Source organism: Dromiciops gliroides, chromosome 1 (genome assembly GCF_019393635.1).
Source record: "Dromiciops gliroides isolate mDroGli1 chromosome 1, mDroGli1.pri, whole genome shotgun sequence".
Classification (NCBI taxonomy): Eukaryota; Metazoa; Chordata; class Mammalia; order Microbiotheria; family Microbiotheriidae; genus Dromiciops; species Dromiciops gliroides.
The window spans coordinates 661606205-661629365 of NC_057861.1; positions in this window are offsets into that span (position 1 = coordinate 661606205).

Here is a 23161-nt window from a genome sequence, read left to right on the forward strand (position 1 = left end):
AGAAGCTTTTGATGGTCTGCTGTTTTCTCTACCTACTCATATTGAATGTGTCGTAAAATAATGGAATTTGGCAGATGCCAAGGGGTCTCACCTGAATGATCTAGTAGTGTTTGGAAATCTGGCTAGGGATGATTGGATATGGGCCACACCTGGCATTCCCTGAGTGATGTATGCTGCTGATGTTCAGCAGGGGAACCACTCCTGACAGGCAGTTTGAAGGACCTCCATTTTGGGGGAGGGAGAGTAAACTCATGCTGAGGGGAACTTGCTCCTTTCTGATCAGGGAGCTTCTGGGAGTGAATGAAAGAGAGGTTTTTCTTGTTAGTTTGTCCTGTGGGCCTTGCCAGTCTGCTCTCCTGTTAGCTTTGCCTGTCAGAGCTGGCTGTGTAACTCTTTTGCATTGAAGCTACAGACCCAGGTGGTGAGTTCTTTGAATTAGCTGAGTCGGAAGTGAGTTTGGAGACTATCCATTTTCCTTTTTCCCTATTTCCTTGTCCTTGACTTTATTAATTTCACCTTTGCTGTGTATTTTATTCCCATTAATAAAAACTGATTCGTTTGTGGACAATAGGCTGTTAAGCTCCTTTTTATTGGCCTGGGAGTAATAACTCAAAAGGCAGTTTGGAGAGGAGAAAGTTTTGGACCTAGAGGTCCCTCATTATTTTCTGAACCCCAATATTACAGTGAGCCACCCAATTAACTTTCCACATATTACATTTGGCCCCTACAAATGTCTATTTCTTGGCTTCTAACTCCTTCTTAATGTGTAGAGCTGCTTGCAGAATGGAACTGTGCTGAGCTACAGCTTGGACCAGGGGGTGATTAGGCTTGTTCTCAGCCTGCCTGTCTTGTAAGTAACTACGGCCACTTTCTCTTTAACCCGGAAGCAGATGTCTGATTGAAATCAGATTCTCTATGGTTGGAAGCTTGGTATGTCTGTGCCCCTACCCCACTGGTTGGCTGCCACTCAAGTTTGTTTTTCTGGTTCAGAACAGGGGCACCCCACCCCAGTTCCAGAAGAAAACACAGCTATACCCCCCAACTGCTGGACCCCATGATTTCTTTTTCCTGTTTACCTTTTTATGCTTCTCTAGGTTCTTGTATTTGAAAGTCAAATTTTCTATTCAGTTCAGGTTCATGAGCTAATGTTCAGAAGAAGGAGCTGAAGATTCTGAGGATCTGTAGGTGCCACCTGACAAAGGCTGGTCCTGCTCCATGAGCACTTCTCTCTCAGCCTGAATAGCAGGTGATCCCAGTTGCCTAATTAAGTCTTTCTTTTTCTTTTTCTTTTTTTACTGGAAAATAATCTCACTCTGTTCTTATGTGGGTTATGCTGCTCCAGGAGTTGTCTTATGGCATTATTTTTTGGAGTGTGTGGATGGGTTTGTTAGAAGTTGAGAGAGTCACAGCCTTTCCTCTGCCATCTTGGCTCTGCCATCCTCTTTCAATAGAGAAGGAAATGAAAAACTACTCTGGTATCTTTGCCAAGAATATGCAAATGGGTTCAGAAAAGTCAAATGTGACTGCACAACAAAGATAATTCTTTCCCAAAGTCCAGTATCTTGAATCTAGAAGGAAAATTGGGGAATTAGATGTAAGATGAAAACTTTGTTTGCTTATTTTTTTTAATGGTGATATCATTTGTACAGGAATCTCCCAGAGGAGGAAAACCCTCTATCAATATACATGGGCATCTAAATTGTAACTTAACAAGAGATGTAATTCTATTGGACTATAGAGAAGGAAAGGGTCCCAGCTTCCATTCAGTAGCAACATTTTGGAACTGGGGTATTTAAGTTAACTCTTGTGAAAATTTCTGACTTTTAGAAAAATGCCATAAAGGGTTGAGTCTAATTGAATGCTGCAGTTTGAATGTCATCATCCATCTTGGGGAACTTGTGGACATTCTGAGAAATTCTGAGTGACATCCCGGCATTTTAGTTTTCCTATTATTTACTATAAAGATGTTGACAAGTCGGCCCTGCTTCTGTGGCTACTGACTTATGCTGAGAGACTCTAGGAACAGCAGCAGCAGCAGCAGTAGTAGTTAACATTTATATGCAGCTTACTATATGGCAGGCACTATGCTAATAGCTTTCCAAATATTCAATAAAAGTTATACTTGTGTAGTCATGCAAAACATTTCCACATTAGTCAGATTGTGAAAGACAACAGACAAAAATACTTTAGAAAAAGAAACTAACAAAAAAAGTTTGCTTCAATCTGGATTCCCTGGAGGGAAATCATCATCATTGCCATCTCCTCATTTCATGTTGAAATAGGCTCTTGATTTCTACCCCAACTCACATATTTTTCTCCTCCAAATTACTATCTGAAATACTAATGTTAATCACACAGCAAGAATTCATGACCTCCCATTTTTTTATAAAGGGAAAAAATAAACAATGTTAATGAAACAAGAGAAAGTGAAGGGAAGGGGAATAATTCAAAGAAATAATAGTAGATAACAACAGGACCAACTTTCTACAACAGGAATACTTTTTTTTTTTCTGCTTCAGAGCCCTCCCTTTTATGGGGAATAGATTGCAGAAAATTTGTTCCAGAGAAGTGACGTGGCAGTGATAATATTTGTTCCTGTCCCTAACTAAGCAATATGGGAAAAAAGGGAGAAGTCTTGCTATCATTCCATGATCACTGTAGTCAAGGAAACTAGTTGGCATAATGGGGAGAACAAAAGGCCTTGTCAGAAAGATCTGAGTTCAAATTTGTCCTGAGATACTTACTAGCTATGTGACCCTTGGGCAAGTGACAAAACCTCATTTTGCTTCAGTTTCCTCAAAAATAAAATGAAGATTGCCTATTCATGGTTCCAGGTCACAATTGCAGGACTAGGAGAACTAGCAGGAGCAAAGACCCTGGTCACAGTTCCAGGGTAGCAAAGAATGCTTGTGTTCTCTTATATACCAGAACATAGGTGAGGAGAGCAGTGACTACACCCATTAAACCAATAACATAGATAATTTGATTTTAAACAAAGAAGAAAACCAAATATCAAAAAAGAAAACCAGTATAAAAAATGAAAAGGGTTAATGCTCCATCCAAGAAGATGCAATTAATTATTAGGAACCATTTTACCCAATTATATGCTAATATATCTGACAATCTAAGTAAAATGGATGCATATTTACAAAAATATATGAATTGCCCAGATTAACAAAAAAGGAATTAGAATACTTAAATAACCACAACTCAGCAAAAGAAATTGAAAAATTAATCAATGAGTTCTGAAGAAAAATTCCCCAGGACCAGATGGATTTACAAGTGAATTGTACAAAACATTTAAAGAACAATTAACTTCAATATGATATAAACTCTTTGGACAAACAGGCAAAGAAGGATTCCTACTAAATTCCTTTTATAACACATGTACAGTGCTGATATGTAAACTAGGAAGAACAAAAACATAAAGTAAAAACTAGAGATCAATTTCCTTAATGAATATGTATGCCAAAACTAAATTAAATACTAGCAAGGAGATTAACAGCAATATATTTAAAAGATAATATAATATGATCTAGTGGGATTTAAACCAGGGATGTAGGGATGGTTCAATATTTGGAAAGCTATCTGCATAATTGACCACATCAATAATAAAAATAACAAAAAGTATGATTATTTCAATATATTAAAAAAACCCTTTTAACAAAGTACAACAATCTTTCACTTTCAAAATACTAGAAAACACAGGAATAAATGGAACTTTTCTTAAAATGACATAAAATAAACCCATATAAATCATTTCCATCTCTCTCTCTCTCTCTCTCTCTCTCTCTCTCTCTCTCTCTCATGTTTTGCATTATAACCCATATCAAATTGTTTGCTTTCTCAATGAGAAGACAAGGGAGGAAGGAAGAGAGAATTTGGAACTCAAAAATTTAAAAAAAAAATAAAAGTTGTAAGTTTTTACATGTAATTTGAAAAAATATAAAATCTTGAAAAAATAAAATGGTTAGGTCACTTCACAACTCCACTGGAAAACAAACAAACAAATAAAAAATGAATAAATGAATGAATGGAGGAAGGAATGAACAAAGAAAGAAAGAAAGAAAGAAAGAAAGAAAGAAAGAAAGAAAGAAAGAAAGAAAGAAAGGAAGGAAGGAAGAAAGAAAGAAAGAAATGGATGACATGTGTGTATGTGTGTGTAATATAAAATACACATTATATTCCTGCTTCCATATACACATTCATATATTAATACATACATATATATATGTATGATACATGATATTCATGGTTATGCATTCAGTCTATTTAGTCATATAATTTATAAGCTTTAAGTGATAACACTTGTATATACAAATGTATAAGTATATATATATGTGGGTTTATATATACATATATATATATATATTTATATATACATACACAGTGAGATAGCTCATGCCTCATATTTGGCTCTCCCCTAAAGCACTAAACAAAAGAGGTTCTCACTGCATAATATGAATTAAATGTGAGACATGTAGTTCATTTCTATATATGCAGAAATACTACATAGAAAGAACAACAGTATGCAATGAATAATTTTTAGAAAATAATTTAGTAATTCAACCTTGAACAATAGTTTTATCTGTTAGGAAATACATACATACACACATATATAATATATACATACAAACACATCATTCATACATACATGCATACATACATACACACACATATAAATCTCAGGATATAAAACAATTTTTTTAAGGCTGTTAATTTACTTTATATTTTCAAATAAGTTTTCTACTACCTGATCAAACACCCTACTTTTGTTTTATTTCTGGTGGCCACTCAATCTGATGAGGATTTTGCCCCTACTGTCAGTTTACTTATCACTTATAATAGTCACTTAACACTTATAATAGTCACCACTCTTATAGACACTACCACCAGAAGTAATAAATTTCAAGTACTCAAGAATACCTGTGGTAGAAACACAGCTGACCACTCAAATAGCCTTGCACAGCTCTAGTGTTAGCAGCCCTAGTCTTGCAGCTTGAGTGTTAGCAGCTCAAGTGTTAGCAGGTCAAGTGTTAGAAGCTCAAGTATTGGCAGCTCTAGTGTTGCTAGTAGGTTGCCACTCAAAGAATCCAAGCAGGCAGCAGTTGGTGGGTGAAGGCTTCTTTATTCATCTTCGTGAAGATTGGCACTCTTCTGAATGTGCCAGAGAATGCACTGACGTAAGTTCCCTCACCTCTATTTATATCACTCAAGGGTCCTTCTGGACCAATCACATTACAGTTCCCATTTATATACAGCATTATAAAAACAACCAATCACAGCATATAGTACAAACCTCCCATATATGGTAACTGTAAGGACTAATCAGATTGTATCAGTCAGTCAATCAGACTGCCCTGTTAACAACCAATCAGATTGCGGCACTGGGCCTTAACCTTATTCTGGGCAAGAATGTCCCCATTCCTCACTAGAACAGTTCTGTGTTAACATACATAATCATACATTACTTGTCACAAAACAAAACTTAAGCTGGGGTTTGAACATCAGGGTCACATGGGGATCACTTTGAGCACCTCAAGGTGAACTCCCAGCTTAGCTCAGCTCCCACAAAACTCAGGCCTCATTCCAGGCCCTGCTCGGGCCTGAGGCCCAGGAGCCTCTGTTCCTCAGAGTCTAGTTTACCAGGTGGCCCCCTACTGGGAGGCCCCAGCAACAAGGTCGTGGGGCTTGAAACTAGACTCACTATCTTTAGGGCTCTGAAAAGAGTCTGAGATGGTCTTTTCTCTCATCTACTCAAGGAAAACAAACAGGGAAAATAGTGATGGGAGCCTGTGGCCCCAACACAAGTGTATCACATTAAATTCCCCAGAAATAATTACCACATGGGCAGGGACAACATGACAGCAAGATAGAAAAAAAGTAGGGTCAGCTAGGTGGCACAGTGGATAAAACACTGAGCTTGGAATCAGGAATATTCATCTTCATGAATTCAAATCTGGCCTCAGACATTTCCCAGACATGTGACCTTGGGCAAGTGCCTTAGTTCCTCAACTGTAAAAAAAAAAATGACCTGGAGGAGCAAGTTGCAAACCACTCCAGTATCTTTGCCAAGTAAATCCCAAAATGGGGTCACAAAGAGTCAGACTCGATGGAAATGACTGAACCAAAAGAGAAAGAGCATGTCTTTTTTTGTACCTTACTAAATCCACAGCTTATAAAACAGCTTATAAAGCCCAAGGAACACAAGTTGGAAATTGTTTTTACTTTTCACAGTTCCCTGTAGTCATCTGCTCTCCTAGATCAGGAGCCAATCTGACGACTCCCATTAAGTCAGACTTGGCTTGACATTGGTCCTCAAGAGTTAAATTGTCTACTAGAGAGTTATTGAGAGTTTTCTGGGCCCTAAGAAGTTAAACAATTTGCCCAGGATGATCCACTGAGTATGTCAGAGGTGGGATCTAAATACAAGTCTTTTTACTTTTGAGGCTAGTTCTCTATCTACTATGTTGCCATTTTGCCTCTCTCATAAACATGCCTAGTTTGTTTAAATTTTCATTCCTACCTTGGGACTAGTTGGCAGTAAAATCTGAAAGTGATTTAAACAGTAAGGGGTAGGAAATTGCAAACTTGTTGCAAACTGCCTTGCTGTACAACTCAGGCAGCACTGAATTAAATTAATGTGGTACTTTAAGAAGCGACCAGTAAGTATGAACCCTTGATCACACTGCATTCTTCATCCTGTGCCTTTGTTTATTGCTTACATCAGTACTGTGAATCACCCTGGCTAATGGGAGACAGGTACAAATGGATTCCCAGAAAGTTGGAAAGGGGAGGCACTCATTTGAATTAGTAGTTTTCCTCTCTCCCCTGATCTAATTGTGATCAAAACTGCCAAGATGGAGCAAAAGAGCTACTGTAATTATCATTAGGATTAGGAAGTATGAACTTGGGAGAGTGTAGTCTGGGCCTAGGGGAAAAATAAGCTCTTACACTTTAGTACTATGGAAGAATTGTTAAGGGGTAGGGGTGGGGGTTTGTGTGATATATGGTTTCTGCTTTCTCGAAAACCAAGAAACTGCTCTTTCTTTCTAATCCTATGATTTTGGAGTCACCACTAACCAATTATATTTCCTGATTTTAATAAGGATACTTTGTTTTTGTTGTTCTGTTGACTTGCAGCTGTCCTAAAATCTAGAACTGTAATTGAAGGGTTTAATTTCCTATCCCCAATTAGACCTCCTCCTTCACTGCTACCTTTCTTCTTTTGGGCTTTGAAGTGAAATAATTTTCTTTTTCAATTCTTTAGGAAAATAAATATCTTATCATTTCTATACTCTTCATCAATGACAAAACAAAGATTTTTTCTAATTTCACACACATTTCATAGCATCTAATATATGTTAGTTTCTGAATCTAAATATAAAATAATTTAAACTACCTGCTTCCCATATTAGATTTTATGTATTAAATTTCCCCTTTGGTGAATATTAAATTTATTGTGTTCTGCATGGTCATTTTTGAGGTCCCCTCCATTAGTATTACTTTTCTTAAAAATTCATTTGCAAAGAATGAGAGATATTTTCCCCACAGCTTTTTTATGTTTGTACTCTCTTCCAAGAAGCAGTAGGCTAAGAGAAGATTCCACCCAAAGCCCATAAAATGTCAGAACTAGGAAAAATTTTAGAACATGCACAGTCTATCCTTTGCCCATCCTGCTTACAGATGAAGAAACTGAAGCCAGGTGAAATTTGTGAACTTCGGAAAGTTTATATTATATGTTAGCAGCAGGTTAAGGACTAAAAGCCAAATCCTCTAACTCCTGTTCCAGTGTTCTTTTTTTCTTATACTGTTAGCTGAGTATATATAGTCTTTCATTAATAAGGAAGATGATTGGGGGTGGGGAATCAGCAAATACTCATACTCCAACCTCATTTTAAGGTTATTTTTAATATAAAGGTATCAGTTATTCTCCACTACTAAGATCAGAGCTAGCCATTATGGATTTCTGTTTCTTTAATTCTCATGGTTGGCAATATGTTATCATTTATCCTTTAAAAATTATAAAATATTTTATACATAATATTAAAATAGTTATGACCATTTAAAAGGAAAATATAAATGTGATGATAGACTTTTTAAAAGGTGTAATAAAAAAGAAAGAAAAAATGCTGATTGGTCATTAGTAATTAGCACAGTGTATACAAATGAGAAAGTAGCCAAGCCATCTTGAAGTAATAAATAATTAGATAAGGAAGAGAAATTAGAAATCATCAAATCTAAATCCCTTATTTTACAGATGAGCAAACTGAGGCACAGAGAACCTAAGTAGCTTTCCAAAGGTGGCACAACTAGAAGAAGAATTATACAAGTAGACTAGAATACAAGTATTAACTACCAAGCTGGTTTTAACAATGCTGTTCAGTCATATCAGACATGTCCACCTCTTTGTGACCCCATTTGGGGTTTTCTTGGGAAAGACAATGGAATATTTTGCCATTTCCTTTTCCAGATTATTTTACAGATGAGGTAATTGAGGCAAACAAGGTTAAATGACTTGTCACAACTATTAAGCATGTGAGGTCAAATTTGAACTTAGGTCTTTCTGACTCCAGACCCATTATCATATCCACTGAACCACCTGGGTGCCCCAATGCTTACAAGTTTTTTGAAACCAAGATAACTATCTATCTCCACCCTAACCTCCTAACATTGTTTATGTTAATTAACTTGCATAGCAAATTTTAGGACAGACTATAAAAACATGATTACAAATAATAATTTAATATGTTTGAATGTGTGGTTTTATTACCAACTCTGAGAAATGGAGACAGGTAGAATCTTCAAGTTGTTTATGGCAACAGATTTCATTTCTTTGTCAATATAGTGATAGCCTGGGGCTGAACAGACATGTCAGTTACACCATCGTAGAATAAAGAAAAGCTTTGTGAAAAAATACTATTCCTTGGAGAATTGGTGAAATTTTGACAGATAGAGGTAGGGATGATGACCTCCCAGGAAGAATATCCATTTGAGGAATGGAACAGAGGAAAGAAAACAAAGAGTATCCTGGCTTCATAGACAGAAGTCTTTAAGTCTTCTTAAAGTTATGTCTTTGTCTTCTTTAAGTTATAAGAGAAAAAAATAGTGGAAAATAATTATAGAAAACTAGTTTTAAATTAAATTATGGAGGGCCTTAAATGCCATGGATGGGTTTTTCTAATTGTTCTGATTGCCCCAAGAGGATGACCAAGTGGATAGATACCTACTCTAGAGAGAATGATTTCAGTTCAACATAAGATAATACTTCCAACATATTAGAAGTTTCCAAAAGCACATTGGGCTGCCTTGGAACATGGCAAGTTTTCCATCAATGGACATTTTCAAGAGAAGAATGAATAACCCCTTACCAAATATCCTGAAGAGTGTGTTCTTCATTATATATGAGTTGGACTAATTGACCTGTGAGTTCCATTTCAATTCTTAAGCTTCCTGATTCTGGCAGACTCTGACTTTATTCTGTATTCAATGGAGATCCAGAGAAGATATTGTGAGAAGTAAATAGAAGTACTAGCAGAGTTGGAAAAAAAATAATTCAGCTGAGAGGTAGGAAAGGTAAGAATAATATGCCAGAAATAGGGTAGGAAAACAATGAAGAAGAGTTAAGAACATATCTTAATGGCAATTTTTAGAAATACACATATTTTAAGTTCCAGATAAGCCATTACGATGTACAGTAAAAGGCAAGGGGTACAATGATCAAACTCCATGATAGTGGTGGGAAAAGAAAGTCAGAAATGCCTTATCCTGGTTCAGGCTAAGCTCATTAAAAAAAAATGGCCCATTTTCCCTCTCCTGAGGAAGTGTATAAATTACATGAGGAATTAAATCAGTATTCTCTTATAGTTCTCAAACATAAGTTATTGCCAGTCTTTGGGAAGTGACAATATGTACACTGCTATAAATTCAGAAAAGGCTTTTGGCTGAGCTAAGTAGTATAATGCTGACATGTTGATATTGGGCTCCAATTGCAAAGATTGAGAGAGATGCTGGATGGAGGAATTCTTTTGGAAGCAAAGAAAAATATGTGTAAGTCAAATTATTTTCCTCTCAGATTCACCCAAAGCATCAACAAATCAGTTTGTTGAAGGAAGAATAGAATATCTGGAGTTGGTGTAAGAGGGAAAAAAGGAAAAAAAAAACTTTGCAAGGGAAAACATTTCTTTTGCATAGATGATTAATGTTTCTGGGTTCTAAAAACTCATTAGTGGAGCTCATCAGGGAAATGTAGGTATCATCTTGGCTCAAGGATGGAAAGTATATTCTAAATATATACTATTAGCATTTTGAGCAACCAGTGTATCTAAAACTAATATGAAAAAAATTTCTAGATGAAAAAAATATAAATGAGTTCCTTATTTTAATTTCTTATCCAGCAGTTCTTATTTTATTTTTAAAATGTTATGAGATGTACCAAAATAACCAATTAAAACCTGAAAGCTTTTGGGAGATATATCTTTATCTAATTATGATAAGTTTCCATCTCTGAGAAAATGAAAATGTCTGGTTCCAAGGGAATTAACTGTGTCACTTAGACTGTTTGCAGGATGTCAAAACAACTGATCAGTTTGGTCAAATGACTGATCAAGACAGCTATTGAAAAAAATAAATTAAACAAAATAAAACAGAATACAGAAGTGACTAGTCATTTAAACTCTATTCACCAAACATTTATTAAGCATCCATTATGAGTCAGGTACTGTGATTAGTACTAGAGAGAGAAAGACAAAATGTAAAATAGTCCTTGCCTTCAAAGAGATTACATTTTATGGTATTTGGTGGTAGTGGGGAATATTATTAGAACAGAAAGATGGATGTAATGTAATTTATGGAGATTGAGACTGCTAACAAATAGGGAAATCAAGAAAAATTGGCCATTAGAGGTGGCACCCTTGTTGAACTCTGAAGGAAGCTAAAAACTTTGAGAGAGGGAGAATAAAGGTAAGAAATTAGCCAGTGGGAGGGTGAGTTCAGATTTCAAGGAATAGCAAATATTCTTTGGCATCATATAGTCCAATGATCTCCTTGTTTATTTGTAGATTTTGCTTCAGTCCCTGTTGACTTATCTATTGCCTGGGTCTTCCCCAAACCAAAGACTATGAGAATGAGGGAAAACCAAACCAAACCAAACCAAACAAAAAATCAAAAACAAAAACAACCGATTGAGGGAGGGGGGCACTAAAATAAAGACAACAACAAAAAACTCATTAGCAAATTATAAAACATTCCTGTGTCCATGTTGTCTTCATCTTTGGCTCTGATTAGATGAGCAAATTTTGGGGTGGGGGCATTAATTAAAATATTTAATGCTGTTTATGAGGGAATATGGGGACAGCTCAGATAATTTATTGACTTCTTTGTGCCATCTTGACTATGTCCTTCCTTAAACTTCTTTTACATATCTCAAGTGTTCATGGAGGAATGTCCAAGCATTTATTATTTATTCCATGCTGAGAACTTTGTTAAGCACTGGAACTACAAATAAATGTAACCCCTGGTTTAAGACATCCTGGTTGGAGCCAGGATGGTGGAGGAAAGGCAGTGACTTGCTTCAGCTGTCCCAGGACCCCACCAAATACCTTCAAATAATGCCATAAGACAATTCCTGAACCAACAAAACCCACAAAAAGACAGAGTGAAATAATTTTTCAGCCAAAGGCAGCTTAGAAGGTTGGCAAGAAAGTTCTATTATACCTGGGTGATAGTGGAGCAAAGCACAGCTCAGGACCTACCAGCAAAGATCCAAACATAGCTTAGACCCACCCCAGACACAGCAAACTAGGAATAGACCTTGGGAGAATCTGAATTATCATCATCAGTAGCAGCGACTGCTTCTGGAACTCAGCCCAGAGCAGGTAAGGGGGGTTAAAAAATGGGCCAGAAGGACATTACAGGGATCTATTTGCTATCAGTGAGGCAGGGCTCTATTGTTTTGCCCATACTTGTATCTAGGCCACAGTCTTGGGGACAGTCCCAAGCAGGGGAGGAACACAAGCACACCAGAGAATGCAGTCACAGTGGAACATGACTCTGTTCATAGTACCAAGGCATAAAAACAGGCTTGTGGTTGCTTGTAGACCAGAGCACAGGCAGGAGGGTATTAAACATACCTCTCCTTAAATCATACCACCTGGGAAGAACTAAGGACTTACAAATTCCTGGAACTATCTTGGAGAACAGCTGCTCAAACCCCTTGAAGCTTGGGATAGTGTGCCCTCCACTGTGAAAGCAGTGCCTCAATTTAAAAAAGAGTTTAAAGTTAAGAAATAGACTTGGTAAATGAGCAAACAGAAGAAAATACTGACCATAGAAAGTTTATATGGTGAAAAGGAAGTTCAAAATACGCCCTCATAGGAAGATAATAAAGTCAAAACTTCTACATCCAAAGCTTCAAAGAAAAATATAAATTGTTCTCAGGCCACAGTAGGGCTGAAAAATGACTTTGAAAATAAAGTAAGAGAGGTAGAGGAAAAAATGGAAAGAGATATAAGATTGATACAAGAAAATCATGAAAAAAAAGATCAACAAAAAAAAGGACAAACGCACACAAACACAAACACACACACACACACACATAAGAAAATACTAACACCTTAAAAACAGACTAGGCCAAATAGTAAAAGGTATAAAAAGCCAGTGAGGAAAAGAATCCCTTTAAAAGCCAATTTGGCCAAATGGAAAAGGAGGTTCAAAAAACTCTCTGAAGAAAATAACTCCTTAAAAATTAAGATTGAGCAAACAGAAGCTTATGACTCCATGAGAAATCAAGAAACAATAAAGCAAAACCTAAATAATGAAAAAAAGAATGAAATAGGAAATATCTCATTGGAAAAATGACTGACTTGGAAAATAGAACCAGGAGAGATAATTTGAAAATTTTTGAATTACCTGTAAGTCATGATCAAATATAGAGCTTAGATACCATCTTCCAAGAAATTGTCAGGGAAAATTGCCCTGATATTCTAGAATCAGAAGGTAAAACAGAACCTGAAAGAATCCATCAATCACCTTCTGAAAGAGCTTCTAAAATGTTATTTCCCAGGAATATTATAGCCAAATTCCAGATCTCCCAGGTCATGGAGAAAATACTGTAAGCAGCCAGAAAGAAACAAATCAAGTATTCTGGAGCCACAGTCAGAATAACAAAAGATTTAGCAACATCTGCATTAAAGGATAAGGGAGCTTGGAATATGATATTCCAGAGGGCAAAGAAACTAAGATTACAACCAAGAATCACCTACCCAGCAAAGCTGAGTATATTTCTTCAGGGGGGAAATAGGAATTCAATGAAAGAGAGGACTTTCAGTCATTCTTGATGAAAAAACCTGAGCTGAATAGAAAATTTGACTTTCAAATACAAGACCCTAGAGAAGCATTAAAAAGTAAACATGGAAATTAAACAATAAGGGATATTAAAAAGTTAAAGTGTTTACATTCCTACATGGGAAGATGATATTTGTAATTCTTAAAAAAAAAAACTTTTTTCATTTTTAGGGCAGCTAGGTTTAGTAAATTTAGACAAAGAACACAGACATGAGTTAAATATGAAGTGATGATATCTTTAAAAAAATAAAATTCAGGTGTGAGAGAGGAATTCGGTAAAAGAAAGGGAAAGGGAAAGGTGGGCTGTGTTAAAGTATCTCACATAAAAGAAAGAAGAAACAATCTATCGAGTGGAGGGGAAGATGAATGAGGTGCTGGGGAGTGAGGGAACCATACTCTCATCAGAACTGGTTCCAAGAGGGAACAATATACATACTCATTTGGGTATAGTAATCTATCATACACTGCAGGAAAACAGGAGAAAGGGATAAATTGGGGTGTAATAGAAGGGAGAGCAGATTGGTGGAGAGGGCAGTCAGAAGCAAAATATTTTTGAAGAGGGACAGGATGAAAGGAGATAGAGAATAGCATAAATGTCATGGGGAGGGAATAGAATGGAGGGAAATACAGTTTGCAACAGCAACTGAAAAAATTTTGAAGCAACTTTGTCTGACAAAGTCCTCATTGTCCTCATTTCTCAAACACACAGAGAACCGAATCAAATTTATTAGCATGAGAGCCATTCCATAATTGATGCAAGATCAAAAGGTCTGAAGAGTTTTCAGATTAAATAATCAAAGCTGCCTATAGCCATATGACAAAATCATCTCTGACTCACTATTGTTTAGAAAGAGGCAAGTCAGGGTAATTCTGGGGTACTACCTTGTACCCATTGGATAGAATAATAGAACAGCAGAGGAAAATTATGAATGTTGTAGGGGCTATGGGGAAAATGAGACATTAATGCACTGTTGGTGGACTTGTACACTGATTCAAATATTCTGTCGAGCAATTTGGAACTATGACCAAAGGGCTATAAAACCATATATACTCTTTGACATAGTAATAGCACTAGTAGGTCAGTATCCAAAAAGACATAAAAAACAATAACAACAAAAAAACAACTTAAAGGACCAATATGTACAAAACCTATTTATGGAAGCCCTTTTCTGGTGGAAAGAATTTGAAATTGAGAAGATGCTCATCACCTAAGGAATGGCTAAACAAATTGTAGGATGAGGTTATGATGGAGCACTATTGTGCTATAGGAACTAATGAGAAGGATGCTCTCAGAAAAACCTGGGAAGACTTTTATGAGCTGATGCAAAGTGAAATGTACTATATACAAAGTAACAACAATATTATAAGATGATCAGCTGTGAATGACTTAGCTATTCTCAGCAATACAATGTTATCTATGAAAACTCTGAAGGACTTATGGAAAATGTGATCCATCTCCAAAGAAAGAAGTAATGGTGTCTGAATACAGATTGAAGCATATTTTTTTACTTTATTTTTCTTGTTTTTCCCATTTTCTTTCACAATCTGACCAATATGGAAATGTTTTTCATGTATAACTTATATTGAATTGCTTGCGTTAATAAGGGGAGAGCATAGGGAGGTAGGGAGGAAGAGAATTTGGAATGCGAAGATTTTAAAGTACACATTAAAATTGTTTTTATGTTTAATTGAGGGAAAAATTCTAAATAAAAAAGACACACTGGTATGAAACTCTCTCCTTATTTTTGTAGATGAATAGCCTGCCTTGCCTGAGGACCAAGGCAAAGTTTGTGAGAGGTAAAAGAGCTTCATTTCTTGGTCACTCTCCTTCAGGTTTCCTCAAGATAAGTCTTCTTTGGGATTCCTCAAGCTTTCACTCATATTTAGGGGAGGGGGTTAAGGCTTCTAGCTTTGAGAAAGAAGATGGAAAAGGATAATGCCACTTCAGGTTATTGAAGGAAAAGACTATTGTGAAGAAATGGGAGGAGCTAGCATTCTCTATTATGTCTTATCTCCACTTCTCCTATTGTAGAGACTGTGGGGATTTTCAACTTGGATGAGACCAAAGACTTTCATTGTTGGCTGAATTAAGTTGGCACCTTTGTCTCAACAAGAGAACTTCACTGCATTTTCTGTATATATTCTCCTGTGCACAAATTTTATGAGGTCCTTTTTGCTTTACATTTGGATAAATGGGTTTCATTTTTATTTGCTATGTGTGTGTTTGTTGTGAAACTGGTTTATGGTGGGCAAAGCATAAAACCTTGTATATAAACCTTGGGGTCCTCCTTCCCTTTTTTATTGTTTCCTTCCAATAATAGTAGCAAAGCAATTCAAATTTGATCAAATCCTCTACACTATCAATATTTAGGAGAGTGTTGAGATCAGAGGGACCTCTGGTCCTAACCTCCTGCTTCCATTCCCAATAAGAATGAAATTCTTCCTTGGAGAAGGTTGGGTGCGGAAAGGATACACACACACACACACACACACACACACACACACACACATACACACATATATATACATTTATATACATATATATACAAAAACATATACATATATATATTCTCCCTTTGAGTTTTATAGGCCAACCTCTCCAGAAATGGGTCTCCCTCTACACTTGGTGTTTTCCTAAACAAGCAAGGAAAAATAAAACATTGCCCTCAAGGAACTTGCATTCTAACAGCAGAATAAAACCCATTAAGAGTCTCTATGGAGTGAGGAAGAGAGGAGGGGAAATGTTTGAGTGTAGCAGAGACATGGTATGAAAATGGCTGGAAAGTGTTATGGTCTTATTTCAAAGGAGATATGGTGAAATTCTCTGTCAGAACCCAGGCTTTCTTGGGAAGAGTCTGAGTTCCAATGGGATGTAGTTAATTATGATGGCACATATAATGTAATACTGTGTATTCTAATTCTTTGTGTACTCTCCTACTGAACTGTGAACCCCAGGAGTTCATGCTACTTGCTTTATCTAAACTCTGAATCTTTTGGATAGCTAAGTACCTTTTTGCAGTAGACACCTAATAAATGTTTGTTGAATGAACATATGAATGAAGTGTTTTTTTTTTTCCCCCAAAAACTTCCTCTCCCCTTGGAAGCAATTACACACATTAGGTTAAAGAGGTTCTCTGTTGAGAGTTGTGCTCAGCTTAATTTGAATATTTACATACTACAGTTGCTTCTAATCACCTCCACCTCTACTCAGACAAGGATGTGAAGGAACAAGCTAGGTGGTAAGAGTAGGGGAGAGGGAAATAATTATATTAGCACCCTAATTAGAGAGGCATCTAGCCAGGGTAGTAGAAAATAATAATAACCATTCTAATATTAACAATAGCTAACATTTAGATAGCATCTATCATGTGCCAGGCACTATGCTAAGCACTTAATAGTTATCATCTCATTTGATCCTCACAACAATTCTGGGAGGTAGGTTCTATTATTATCTCCAACTAGCAGATGTGGAAATGGAGGCAAACAAATTTAAGTGACTTGGTCAGAGTCACAAAGCACTGGGCCTGGTTAAAAAAACAAAAACACAACAAAAACAAACAAAACAAAAATATCTGGTTCCATATATTTCCTAACTGTGTGATCCTGAATAAGTCACTTAATGTGTCTCAGGTTCCTCAAGTATAAATTGGGGTTAATAATAACATCTCCCTCAGAGAATCATTATGATGATTAAATGAGATAATATTCACAGGTGCTTATTATAGTGCCTGACACATAGTTGGTAATCAATAAATACTTGTTTCTTTTCATTTTTGTCTTTAACCCCAGGGCTTAGCACAATATCTGACACACTAAGTTCTTTCCCTCCCCTCATTCATTCATCCATCCATCCATTCATTCATTGGTGACTACTTCTAAGTACTTCTAAAGTACATTTCTTAACCAGATATGAAATAGTCTGAACTGTTTTCAAAGGACCTGGATTCAAATACTGGCTTCTATGCTTCTACCTATGTGATCTTGGCAAGTCATTTAAATTCTCTTGGCCTGTTTTTTAATCTTTAAAAAGAAGAAAATGGACTAGATGGCGTCTAAGGTTCCTTCCAGCTCCAAAAGTGTGATTTTGACTGTCTTCCAATTCTGAAATTCTGTAAGTACGTGAAATGATGCTATATTATTTATTTTTATATTTGTAGATAATTTACACACACACACACATATTTATATACATACATTTATCTCACAAACTTTGCCATAACTTTCACAGTGAGGTAAAAATAGACAAATAGAAATGCCAGGCAGTCATTATATGCTAAAGGACCTTAGAATGTAGTCCATGAAATAAGATATGCACATGTGACTATGTTAATAACATAAGGAAGATAGTGTAAGGAGTAGAACTGTGATTTCACTAGTATAGGGACATCATAGGTGGGGAAACTCTGTCAGTGAAGGACTGCAATTTCACTGAAACTTTTAATGTTAGAAATATTCCTAGAGGATTAATTAAGATGTTGTAACTTGTACAGAGTAACTCAGTAGTCAATGGATGTAAGATGTCAAACCTGAACCCCATTCTCTAAGGTTCAAGGCAAGCTTCTTATCTACTACACTATATAGCATTTAATAATATAAAAAGAATAGGGGCAGCTAGATGGCACAGTGGATAAAGCACAGGCCCTGGATTCAGGAGTACCTGAGTTCAAATCCGGCCTCAGACACTTAACACTTACTTAGCTGTGTGACCCTGGGCAAGTCACTTAACCCCAATCGCCTCACCAAAAAAAAAAAAAAAAAGAAGGAAAAAAAAAGAATAAACATTATATTATAGTATATACAAATGTTAAATGACTTCATAGGAGGGAAAATGTTTGTTGAATGAATGGATGAATGAGTGAATATGCTAATTAATAGAATATATAATTTGTAGGCTTCAAAGGCAATTTTATGAAGCCCTTTACAGGTGTATGATTATTGAAGAAGAAATAAAGTTTGGATAGGGAATCAAACAAAGAAAGGAAGTCAAGATGTGCAAAAGACAATAACTTTTCAGGGACAGCTAGGTGGCGAAGTGGATAAAACACTGGCCCCGGATTCAGGAGTACCTGAGTTCAAATCTGGCCTCAGACACTTGACACTTACTAGCTGTGTGACTCTGGGCAAGTCGTTCAACCCCCATTGCCCCACAAAAAAAGACAATAACTTTTCAATCGAGGCAATGGAATTTTTTAGTAGCTAATTTCATTACTGAAAATGAATGAGTTTTAGAATTACTGACAATAAGGAGGTCCTGGGGTCAAAAGCTACTTTGTGGTACAAAGCCTTAAGCTTAGAAACTGTTGCAAATAGCAACATTCATGTTGTGAATTTTTATATTATGGAAGTACTTTTTAGGGAGTTAATATTCCCAATGACTGCTTTTAGTCCAAAAGAAACTGCCCCAAAGCTAATTATCATGTACTGTAGTGAAGTTAATAAAATTGCCTCCTAATGGAGCTTTCTTCTGAAGAAGTATTTTGAATATTTCTTGCCTGAAGGGTCTTGGCATCAGCAATGATATATAATGTTTGCAGTCTTGTTCACACTTTAAAAAATGGGGCCAAAATCAACCCCAGAACAAAGATACCTAAGCATTTGGAAAGCAACCAGGTCCATCCATTCTCATTGCTTGTGAAAAAAGCAGTTATGGTGACAAGACCCAGGTTTTCCTAAACAGGAATATAAACATGAAATTAACAGTTTACTTTTGTAGTAATTTTGAATTTAAAGCCAGAGCAGAAGAAATTCTATTTTTTTTCCTATAAACGGGCATGCTCCTGGAAAAAAAGCCATAATTAATCAGAGGTCCTAGAAACAAATTATTGCAATTTTAATGAGAATGCTATAAAACCCATGTTTTCCTTCTGTTTGAATATTCATTTACTCATTTAAAGGAAATATTTAGAAAAATATTCTTGAAAATGAGACACATTATATAGAAAAGATCAAACTCTGAGAAAACTCAAGACACTTATGTATATGTAGACAGCTAGATGGAATTGGGAAGACCTGAGGTGAAAGCCTGCTTGAGACACTTATTATTAACTTTTTGACCTAGAGCAAATCACTTAACCCTGCAATTTGCCTCAGTTTCCTCAAATGTAAAATTGTGATAATAATACCATCTTTCTCACAAGGTTGTTGTGAGGATCAGATGAACTGACATATAAAAAAACACTAAATAAATGTGCTTCATAGGGCAACTAGGTGGCACAGTGGATAGAATGTCAGGCATGGAGTCAGGTAGACTCAGCTCCCTGAGTTCAAATCTGGCTTCAAAAATATTGTCTTATTACATGTGTTTCTGCTGGAGAAATGTGGATGCCCCTTGTCATTCAGGAAAGGTAACAAAAAGGAGTTGACTGAATAATAGGTCAGTTTAAATTCTAAAAGTAACAATAAACAAATGAAGAGGTCAAGCAACTTGACATGGATGTAATAGAATGGGGGAAAATATTAATATTAAGTGCATACCATATGCTAAATGATATACTAAGTGCTAAGTATACAAATCCAAAATGGAACTATCCATGTTTTCAAAGAGTTCCCATTCTAACGAGACAATACCCATATGAGGGGTCAAATGTATGATGGATGGCAAACTTAAGGTGTTTTAGGATGGAGTAGCAGGCAAAATTGTAAGGTAAAGGAGTGTGAAGTCCACAGCACCAGAGCAGATGATAAAGGCCAATGGTCTTTAGAGTGTGGTGACAAGAAAGATTTGAGGGTCTTTCACATTAACCAGGAGGACTATAGTTGTTGATTTCCTACTCATTGAAGAGAAGTGAGTGAGCATATCAATCTCACACTCTAGAGTCTAGAAGTTACTGTGTCCTCAAATCTTCCCCACTGGGAAGTGAAAATCCTTTTGGAATAGGTGGGGGTTAGCTAGTGTTATTGGTGGTAGGGGTACCATATTACTCTGCTTTGCTTTACTCTCTGGTACCCATTGGTAGATTCTGAGTAGCTGAGGGTTAAAATGGAACCATTAAATTTTGAATAAAATCTAAAGTGAAACACAGTTTTATAAAATGGAATAATATAATCATCTCTTATTTATTTTGGGGGGAAGAAGGTATTATAGTGAAAAGAGCTCTAGGCTTGGCATTCAAAGCTTTGTACTACACTGTAATAGTACTATGAATATGGTCAAGACCTTTCTCCTCTCTGGGCTTCATTTTACTCATTTGTAAAATGACGTAATTTAATTAGATGTCCTCTAATATTCTCATAGCATTAACACTCAGGGATTCTGTGACATAAATAACTTTAACACATAAATAACTTTAACACAAATCCACATAAGAGACAAGTGATAAAGTCTCTTATGGATAAAGTATCATTAACAATCATCATTCTGTATACATTTTAACATATTATTTTTTCCCCCACACTAGACCTGTAATTTCATTGGACTAGATCATTCTTGGTGAGAAAATTCCCTTTGCCAGTACAGATCTCTGGTTCTGCAGCTCAAAGTTTTGTGTTTGTGTATCTATATAAATGCATATGAATTATAGTAAACTATTAAAATTATGATTTCCTGATTGTAAAGTTTATCTCATACACATGTGCCTTGTGTGAATGCATAGTTGGTAATTTTATACTCTCATGGTATAGAAAAAACATGGAATTGTATGAAGCAATATAGAATAGATTTATAATCTATTTTCATATTTAGATATATCCCTAACGAGAGATGAATTTATATAGTATTTTACTATATGAACATTTACTTTATTTTCAAAATCTCAATGATGTAGGGGCAGCTAGGTGGCACAGTGGATAGAGCACTGGCCCTGGAGTCAGGAGGACCTGAGTTCAAATCCGGCCTCAGACACTTAGCACTTTCTGGCTGTGTGATCCTGGGCAAGTCACTTAACCCCAATTGCCAAACAACATCAAAATAATCTCAGTGATGAAACAAATCTGTATTGTAGACAGAGAAAGAATTATTGACCAATCTTATTCTGATGGTTCATGTTAGCATGGTGGTTACTCTGAGTTCTTGAAGATAATGAAAGTGGGGCATAGAATTTGAAAGGCCAAATGACTTTGAATGTCTTTTGTTCTCTGTTCTGTGATGGACTGACTGCTCTGTGAGGAAAAATCTACTTAGCTCAAGAAAAATTGTCATCGGAAAGTGATAGATTTTTTTGATATTTTTTTGATCATTGAGAGCCATTAAACAGACATAAAAATGATCCTCAATTCCTAGATTATTTTGTATCTGCAGTGATGGGAATGACAAGAAAGAGTTTAGATGGTGTTAAGAAAGTCTATTTTTGGACTATCAATTAACATTAACTATTGGTGCTCTTAATTTGGGTTAATTGTAGAGAAATTGTACTGAATTGAATATTTGTGTACAGTATGAATGAAAAATGATAAGAGAACAGGTAGATTTTTAGAGAGAGTAGTCCATAATGGAATAGATATTTAGGAATACAGTGAACTCCGGAACATAGGGGACATAATATACTGATATAGATTTGTTTGTTGACTGTTTTAGAAAATATTTGATTGGTTAAGATAAAAGAGAACTTGGTCTTTTCCTCTCACCAAAGCACCTCCTTTTGTGTTTAAAGGGACCACTCACATTCCAGTTACACAAATGCACAATTTGGGTGCTGTTCTTCACTCCTCACATTCTCTTAATCCCATACAGGATCTATTGTCAAATCCTTCATGGCATCTCTCAAATGCAATCTCTTCTCTTCCTTGAGACTGCTAACATGATAGTTGAGGCCCTAATCCCTTCAGCCCTGGAGTATTGCTATAGTCTCAATAGCCTGCTCATTGGTCTCCCTGATTCATGTCTCTCCTCTGATAGCCACTCTTCACTCAGATGTCAAACTGATCTGCAGGTTTGTTACTCTCCTCTTATATCAACTTCAGTGTCTCCCTGTTACCTAGAGGATCATAAAATCCTGGTTGTCTTTTAAAGCCATTCATAACCTTTTCCAATCTTTTTATAATTTACTCCCTTCCCATAGTCTATGATTCAGTGACAATTCCTTCATATACAACACTCCATTTCATAACTCTAGTTATTTTCATTTTTTCATTTTTTCTTTTATTTAGAATATTATTTTCCCCAGTTACATGTAAAAGCAATTTTAACATCCATTTTAAAACCCTGTGCTCCAAATTCTCTTCTTTCCTCCCTCCCTTTCCCTTAAGAAGGCAAGCTATTCAATATAAGTTATACATTTATAGTCTTGTAAAACACATCCATGTTAGTCAAATTGTTAAAGAAAACTCAAAAAATCTCAAGAAAAATAAACTAAAAAAATCATACTTCAATTTATATTCAGATGCTATCAGTTCTTTCTCAGGAGATGGACCACATTTTTCATTAGAAGTTCTTCAGAGTTGTCTTGGATCATTGTATTGCTGAGAATAGCAAAATCATTTACAGCTGTTCAACTTATAATATTGCAGTTACTTTGTACACAGTACATTTCACTTTGCATCAGCTCATGTAAGTTTTACAGTTTTTTTTCTGAAAGCATCCTGTTCAACATTTCTTATAGCACAATAGTGTTACATCATAATCTTATCCCACAATTTGTTCAGCCATTACCCAATGGATGGGCATCCCTTTAATTTTGTATTTTTTGCAGGAAAAAAGAGCTGCCATAAATATTTTTTGTACACATAGGTCCTTTAATCTTTTATTTTTCATCTCTTTTTGGATGCTGACCTAGTAGTGGTATTACTAGGTTAAAGAGTACACATGGTTATATATCCCTTTGACCATAGTTCTAAATTTCTCTACAGAATGTTTGAATCAGTTTACAATTTCACCCAGAGT